General features: G+C 38.1%; 1 pseudogene across 1 annotated transcript; it reads left to right on the top strand.

Annotated features, from left to right (window-relative positions):
• Nucleotides 1-1,933: 1,933 nt before the first annotated feature.
• On the top strand, nucleotides 1,934-3,938 carry LOC308495059 (RNA-binding protein EWS-like; annotated as a pseudogene). Its single transcript has 2 exons — nucleotides 1,934-3,284; nucleotides 3,611-3,938. The product of its transcript is annotated as an RNA-binding protein EWS-like (transcript).
• Nucleotides 3,939-9,411: the final 5,473 nt, after the last annotated feature.

The following is a 9,411-nucleotide window of genomic DNA, read 5'->3' as shown; positions in this document are numbered from 1 at the left end:
ATTTGTGGGTATTGAACCAACTTGGCATACCAGGAGTGAATCTCACTTGATCATAACGTATGATCTTTTTAATATATTACTGAATTTGGTTTCATAATGTTTTGTAGAGGATTTTTGCCTCTATGTTCATTATAGACATTGGCCTAGAGTTTTTGTTTTTTGTAACATCTTTGGTTTTGGAATCAGAATAATGGTGGCCTCATAAAATGAGCTGGGGAGATTTCCTTCATCTTGGATTTTTTTGAAGAGTTTGAGGAGAATAGGTGTTAATTCTTTTCTAAATGTTTGGTAAAATTCACTTCTGAAGCCATCTGATCCAGGACTTTTGTTTGTTGGTAACTTATGAATAACTGATTCAATTTTGTTGGTAGTAATTGATCTGTTCAGATTTTCTCCTTCTTGATTCAGCCTTGGAAAATCACGTGCTTCTAGGAATTTATCCATTTCTTCCAGATTGTCCAATTCGTTGGTGCATAGCTGTTCATAGTATATTTTAAAATATTTTTGTGTTTCTTTGGTGTTGGTTGTCTCTTCTTTCATTTATCATATTATTTATTTGGGTCCTCTCTCTTTTTTTCTTAATGAGTCTGGTTAATGGTTTGTCAATTTTATTTATCTTTTCAAAAAACCGTCTCTTGGTTTCATTTATCTTTTATATTGTTTTTTTTTGTCTCTATTTTGTTTATTTCACTCTGATCTTTATTTTTTTCTTTTTTGTATTTTGTGCTTTGTTTCCTATTCATTTTCCAGTTCCCTTAGGTGTAAAGATAGACTGTTGATTTGAGATTTTTCTTGTTTCTTTAGGTAGGTCTGCATTACTATGAATTTCCCTCTTAGGACTGCTTTCACTGTGTCCCATAAATTTGTGGGTCATTGTGTTTTCATTTTAATTTGTCTCAAGGTATATTTTGATTTCTTTCTTGATTTCATTTCTTGATTTCATACATTATTGAGTAGCATGCTATTTAGTCCTCATGTGATTGCGTGTTTTTCAGTTTTTTCTTCTAATTGATTCCAGTTTCATACCATTGTGGTCAGAGAAGACGCTTAGTATGATTTCAATCTTCTTAAATTTATTGAGACTTCTTTTGTGGCCTAACATGTGTTTTATCTAGGAAAGTGTTCCATGTGCACTAGAAAAGAATGTGTATTCTGCTGCTTTGAAGTGAAATGATCTAATAATACCAATGTAAATTGATACAGTCATTATGTAAAACAGTATGAAGGTTCTACAAAAAATTAAAAATGGAGCTACCATATGATTCAGTAATCCCACTCCTGCATATATATCTGAAGGAAACAAAACAAGTATGTTAAATAGATATCTGCTCTCCCATGTTCATTGTGGTATTACTCACAATAGCTAAGATATGGAAACAACCTAAGTGTCCATTCACAGATAAATGGATAAATAAAATGTGGTATATGTGTGCAATGGAATATTAGTTAGCCCTAATAAAGAATTCCTGCCATTTGCCACAATATAGATCAACCAGTAGGGCATTATACTATGTGAAATAAGTTAAACAAAGACAAATACTGTGTGGTGTCACTTATGTGTAGAACAAATATGCCAATATCATAGAAATAGAAAACAAATACTGGTTGCCAGTGGTTAAAGGATGGGGGAAAAATGGGTCAAAGTATACAACATTTTCTTTTATAAAATAAAGTCTGAGGATATAATATATAATGATGACTATAGTTAATAATATGGCATTTCATACTTGAAATTAGCTGAGAATAGGTTCACACACACACAAACACACACACAAAATGATTTCACTAAGTGAGGTGATGGATATGACTTGATCATGGTAATCATTTTACAATATGTATGTATATCAATTCATTTATACTTTATTTTTATTTTGTTAATTATTCCTTAATATAGCTGAAAAAACAAATTATAAAGAATTTATATATAAAGAAAATGACATCCATGGATTACAGTACCCATAGCTAAGCTACAGCCCAGCAGGGCTGCAGGGCTTACACCATCCAGCCCACTCAAGGATATGTACAGACCTCCCAGGTATATGGGCAACAAAGTCATGGAACCTATGGACAGCCTACTGATGTCAGCTATACCCAGGCTCAGACCACTGCAACCTATAGGCAGATAGCCTATGCAACTCCTTATAGACAACCTCCTACAGGTTATATTATTCCAACTGCCCTCCAGGCATAGTCTGCCTGTCCAGGGGTACAGTGCTGGTGCTTATGATACCACCACTGCTATGGAATCTACCACCCAGACTTCCTATGCAGCTCAGTCTGCATATGGCACTCAGCCTGCTTACCATGCTTATGGTCAACAATCAGCAGCCACTGCGCCTGCAAGACTACAGGATGGTAACAAACCCTCTGAGACTAGTCAACCTCAATCTAGCACAGGGGGTTACAACCATCCCAGCCTGGGATATGGACAGAGTAACTACAGTTATCCCCAGGTACATGGGAGCTACCCTGTGTAGCCAGTCATGGCACCACAATCCCTACCCACCTACCATCTATTCCTCTATACAGCTGACTAATTATGATCAGAGCAGTTACTCTCAGCACAACATCTATGGGCAGCTGACCAGCTATGAACAGCAGAGTAGCTATGGTCAACAAATCAACTATGGACATCAGCCACCCACAAGTTACCCCCACAAAAAAAAAAAAACTGGATCCTACAGCCAGGCTCCAAGTCAATATAACCAACAGAGCAGCAACAACGGGCAGCACAGTTCACCCAGTAGCATGGGTGTTTATGGGCAGGAGTCTGGAGGATTCTCCAGACCAGGAGAGAATTGGAGCATGAGTAGCCCTGATGACTGGGGCAGGAGAAGAAGAGGATTTGATCATGGAGGCATGATCAGAGGTGGGTGGGGAGGAAGACCAGGTGGAATGAGGGCTGGAGAGTGAGGTGGCTTTGATAAGCCTGCTGGACCCATAGAAAAAGGACCAGATCTTGATCTAGGCCCACCAGTCAATCCAGATGAAGACTCTGATCACAGTGCAGTTTATGCACAAGGATTAAATGACAATGCGACTCTGAATGATCTAGCAGATTTCTTTAAACAGTGTGGAGTGGTTAAAATGAACAAGAGAACTGGACAACCCATGATCCATATGTACTTGGACAAGGAAACAGGAAAGCCCAAAGGTGATACTGCAGTGTCCTATGAAGATCCGCTGACTGCCAAAGCTGCTGTGGAGTGGTTTGATGGGAAATATTTTCAAGGGAGCAAAGTTAAAGTTTCTCTTGCTCAGAAGAAGCCTCTGATGAACAGAATGTGGGGGTTTGGGCGATGCTGCTGCCACTCTGTGGAGGTCCAGGAGGCCCAGGAAGTCCTGGGGGTGCACAGGGATCATATGGGAGGCCATGGAGGAGACAGAAGAGGCCCCTCCCCACACACATACACAACGGACCTCAGCATTATCAAGGGAACCCCTCCTGAGGAAGAAATGTCCAGCACCACGCTGGAGACTAGCAGTGCCACAATCCGGGGTGTGGAAACAAGAACCTCGCCTAGAAAATAGAATGCAGCTAGTGTAAGGCCCTGAATCCTGAAGGCTACCTTCTGTCACCCTTTCCACCCTCAGGCAGTGACCTTTGCAGCATGCAAGGAGGAAGCGGTAGCCTCATGGACTGAGGTGGTCCCAGTGCAACGTTCAGAAATAGAGGTGGTGGAGACAGAGGTGGTTTCCATGGCAGACAAGGCATGGACGGAGGTGACTTTGGTGGAGGAAGATTAAAAGGCCCTGGGGGTCCCCCTGGATCTTTGATGGAATGCATGGGAGGAAGAGGAGGCAGGTGTGGATGACCTGGAAAAATGGATAAAGGCGAGCATTGTCAGGAACACAGAGACCGGCCCTACAAGATACAGAAACACCGCAGAGCTACGTTGACTACCAGATTTATTTGTTTAAACCAGAAAATGTTTTAAATTTATAATTCCATATCTATAATGTTGGTCACACCATTATGATTATTTTTTGTCTGTACTTTAGTATTATTCCCCATTTGTGAAGAAACATAAAAACACGTTAAATAATTTAATAAAAAAGAACTTTAAAGAATATTTACATTGCATATGAGGTCTGACAATTAAGTTTGTAAACTTGTTGCAACAATGTTGCAAACATTTTTTTAATATCAGAGGGATTATTCATTATGAATTTGTATCAACTGGACAAACAGTTAATCAAGTTTACTCTTTGTAAGTGCTGAAAAGGCTGCATTAAAAAGTTAAACCACCTAAACTTTTCGCTAACAATTCATGGCTCTTCCATCATGACAATGTAGCAGCTCACAGAGCACTGCCTGTGAGGGAGTTTTTAGCCAGTAAACAATTAACTGTATTGGAACATCCTCCCTACTCACCTGACCTTCCCCACAATGAATTCTTTCTTTACCCAAAGAAAAAAGAAATATTGAAAGGAAGACATTTGATTATATTCAGGATAGCAAGGGTAATATAATGACAGCTCTGTGGGCCAATCCAGAAAAAAAAAAAAGTTCCAAAATTGCTTTGAAGAGTAGACTAGGTGCTGACATTGGTTCATAGCTTCCCAAGATGAGTACTACTCAGAAGACCATAGTGATATTCATCAAGGTGTGTAGCATTTTTTCTAGGATGAATTCTCAAACTTAATTGTCAGACCTCATATATCTGAAAGCAGACTTATATCCGGAATATATAAATGTATGTAAATAGCTTATAAAATCAATAATAAAATTGCACACTATCCAGTAAAAATATGTGTAAGACTTGAACAAACAATTCAAAGTTGGCCTTATGAATAACTAAGGAGCATGTCAAAAGAAGTTCAACTTCATCAATCATTAGAGCAATGCAAATTAAAATGACAATTGTACCGTGTTATCCTGGAAATAAGATCTGCGTGGACCAACACCCAAATGGGTTCTTTGGAGCAAAAATTAATATAAACCCCCATCTTATTTTACTACAATATAAGACTGGGTATGCTATGCTATGCTATACTATACTATACTATACTATACTATACTATACTATACTGCCAGGTCTTATATTAATTTTTGCTCCAAAATACACATTAGAGCTGAAGGTCTGGCTAGGTCTTATTTTCGGTGAAACATGATATATCACCATACACTCACAAGAATGATATATACATTAAGAATTCTGACAGAATCTAATTTTGATGATTATTTGAAGTTCAGAGAGCTCTCATACTTTGTGACACTGTAAAATTGAACAAACACTTTTAAAAAGAGTTTGGCAGCATCTTAAGAAACATCCTTACTTTATAAAAGCATTTGTACTTCTACGTGAATACATATGAAATAAAATCATATGTCCACAAAAAGACTTGTTTAAGAATTTTCAGTCATAAAAATGGCGATGTGAGGTGAGCCTCTTGAAATCTCCCCTGGAATTTACAACAAATTGAAAAAATAACTCCACAAAGGACTCCCTGCACAGCAGATAGGCAAGACAAAGAGGCACACTATGGCAATAACCTAAAGATGGGAAAATGTCATGATCAAGGGAAGGGGGAAGGGAGAAGTGTGGAGAGAGGGCCGCTTAGGCAAAGACACAAACCTAGGAGCTCAATGCATCCCAAAACTACCTCAGCTGTGGGAGAGGGAATAACTCAGACTGCTAGGGCTCCGTTTATGGCCCACAAGGCTGAGGTGATAGCATATAACACTGCTGAACCCAATGCTCATGGAAGACACCTCGGAGCAAAAACTGAGGGAAGAAGGTGAAAGCAGTGGTTTAAGACCTCACTGCCACAGAGAACTAAAGCCTAAGGTACTGAGACAAGCTGCTCCCTCTCTACCCTCCCAGAGCTCTCCCTGCCCCTATCTGCCCAGTGCTAGAAGCTCAACAGTAGTTGTGTAAGGTCAAAAAGAATAGAGTATTTGCAGTTCTGAGAAGAATGGTCCACGGACACAGACTCCCAGAACAACTAGTTCTGGCAAAGGGGAAGGAGCTGTGGAAGGAGGACTGGCTGTGGTGGTGGTCACTACCATTGCTCCGGGCCACCTCTCACAATCCACCCACCCCATCGCCACCTATCTGGGCGGACCCTTCCATGAGTAAACAGAACTGCTGAAACACATGGGCTCTGAATCTGGTGCAGGAAGAGCTTTGGAACTTAAAAAGCTCTCCGCATCCCCACATGGACACAGCATCCTACGACCCTGGCAAACTGTTCACAAAGGAGAAGCCCATCTTCCAGGGAATTACCCCACTGTGTGAGAGGCTGGAATAGTGCACAGAAAACATAACACTACACTGTGAGAGAGTATAAAAGGCTGCAGTAGGAGAGAAAATAAACATTCTACCAACAAATACTGGAAAACAAAAAAGACCTCTTCTTATCAACCTGTTGCAGTACCCACTCCTATAGATGTCTAAGAAGAGAAATATTAAATCATTAATTGCCATGAATAAGCAAGGTAACAAGACAATGCAGAGAGAAAATGAAAAGTCTCCAGAAAATGAACTTAAAAATATGGAAATATGTGACTTAAATGACAGAGAATTCAAGATTGCAGATCTGAAAAAACTCAATGAGATGCAAGAAAACACAGACAGGGAATTTAATGAATTCAGAAACACAATCAAAGAACAAAATGAGCATTTTACCAAAGAGATTGAAATTTTCAACAAAAAAAAAACAACAAAACAATAGAATTTCTGGAGATTAAGAACTCAATAGAAGAAATTATAATGAAGAAGCCAGCTTAGGTAGTAGAGTTGACGAGATGGAGGAAAGAATCAATGACATCGAAGATAGAAACCTGGAAATGACACGGATGGGAGAAGAAAGAGACTCGAGACTTAAAATAAATGAAAGAAATCGACAAGAACTTTCTGACTCCATCAGAAAGAGCAATATAAGACTAATGGGCATACCACAAGGAGAAGAAACAGAGAAGGGAACAGAGAGTATATTCAAACAAATAGTCGATGAGAACATGCCAAACTTGTGGAAAGAACTGGATCCTCGAATCCAAAAAGCAAATAGAACACCTAATTACTTCAACCCGAAAGCCCTTTTCCAAGGCACATTGTACTGAAGCTGTCAAAATCAACGACAAAGAAAGACTCCTCAAAGCAGCCAGGGAAAAGAAGACGGTAACCTACAAAGGAAATCCCATTAGATTATCATCAGATTTTTCAGCAGAAACTCTACAAACCAGGAGGGAGTAGAGCCAAATATTTAAACTATTGAAAGGGAGAAATTATGATCCAAGAATAATATACACAGCAAAGATAACATTTAAATATGAAGGAGGAATAAAGACCTTTACAGACATACAGAACCTGAGGGAATTTTCTAACACATGACCTGCATTATAAGAAATATTAAAGGAAGCTATTCGACTGCCATTAACAGGGACAATTTGTGGCAACCAAAACATAAAAATGGGGAGAGTAAAGACCTGAAGTGCAATATGGGAATGGAGAAAGTAAGTATGCTGAAGAAGATGGAATACTCTAAATATTAAACCTTCTTTTCCATAAAATTAATGATAACCACTCAAAAAAAATCCGGACTTGAAACATATACTGTAGTAAAAGAAGAAATGAGGGGAAAAACATAGAATACTGCCACACTGAAATAATAGACAACAACACAAAGGCAAAGAAACAATGGAGACAGGGCCTTAGCAGAAAACTGAAGATAGAATGACAGGAAATCCTCACATATCAAAAATCACCCTAACTGTAAATGGACTGAACTCACCAATAAAAAGGCACAGAGCAGCAGAGTGGATCAAAAAACTAAACCCAAGCATATGCAGTCTCCAAGAGACACATCTCAGGTGGAAGTATATACATAGAATCGAAGTGAGAGGGTGGATATTGACACTCCAAGAAAATAATATCCAAAGAAAATGAGGTGTAGCCATACTGATATCAGATGAAACAGCCGTCAGGGTAAAAAAGGTAACAAAAGATAAAGATGGACATTTCATAATGGTAAAGGGGACTATACAACAAGAAGACATAACAGTCATCAATATTTATACCCCCATTCTGAGAACAGCGATATATACCAAGAAACTACTAACAGAACTAAAGGGAGAAATTTACCCAAAAACAATTATACTAGAGGACCTAAATACATCATTGACAGCTATAGATAAATTATCCAAACAGAAAATAAATAAAGAAATATCAGCCCTAAATGACACATTAGATGAAATGCACATAATTGTCATTTGTAGAGCACTTCACCCTAAAATATCAGACTACACTTTTTTTTCCAGTGTAAATGGAACATTATCAAAGATAGACCATATATTGGGACATAAAACTAGCTTCAGCAAATATAAAAAAGATTGAAATCATATCAAGCATATTATCTGATCACAAGGCTTTCCATTTCGATATCAACTGCAAAAAGAAAGCAGGAAAATCCACAAATACATGGAGCTTACACAACATACTTTTAAAGAACGACCACGTCAAAGAAGATATAAGAGGACAGATCAAAAGCTACATGGAAACAAATGACAATGAAAATACATCCCACCAAAATTTTGGGGGACCAGCAAAAGCAGTTGTAAGAGGGAAATTTATATCATTGCAGGCCTATCTCAAGAAACAAGAAAAATCGCAAATAAATAACTTCACATTACAAGTTAAAGTAGTAGAAAAAGAAGAACAAATGGAATCCAAGGTCAGCAGAGGAAAAGAAATAATTAAAATCATAGCAGAACAAAATGAAATAGAAAACAAAAATACAATAGAAAAAATTAGAGTGACGAAGAGCTGGGTTTTTGAAAAGATTAAAAAAATTGACAAACCCTTGGCTATACTCACTAAGATAAAAGAGAAAAGACACTGATAAACTAAATCAGAAATAAACGAGGGAAAGTTAACATGGATGCCACAGAAATACAAAGGATCATCCAAGGACTTCTTTGAAGGACTTCTTTCCACCAAATTCAATAACCTAGAAGAAATGGACAAGTTCTTAGAAACATATACCCTTCCTATGCTGAACCATGAAAAATTGGAAAATTTAAACAGACCGATCACCAGTAACGAAATTGAATCAGTCATCCAAAACCTTCCCAAAAGCAAAAGTCTGGGACCAGATGGCTTAACTAGTGATTTCTACCAAACCTTCAAAGAGGATCTAATACCAATCCTGCTCAAACTCTTCCAAAAATTAAAGAAGATACGGTGCTGTCTAACTCATTTTATGAGGCCAACATTATCCTGATACTAAAACCTGGTAAGGATAACATCCACACACACACAAACTACAGACCAGTACATGTGATCAATACAGATACAAAAATCCTAAACAAAATTCAAGAAAATTTAAGGCAACAATACATTAAAAAGATTATTCATCACGATGAGGTGGGGTTTATCCCAGGGGCACAAAGATGGTTCAACATATGCA

Source organism: Rhinolophus hipposideros (assembly GCF_964194185.1).
Source record: "Rhinolophus hipposideros genome assembly, chromosome: X".
NCBI lineage: Eukaryota > Metazoa > Chordata > Mammalia > Chiroptera > Rhinolophidae > Rhinolophus > Rhinolophus hipposideros.
The sequence above is the reverse complement of the archived record's forward strand: the minus strand, read 5'-3'. Positions and strand labels throughout refer to the sequence as shown.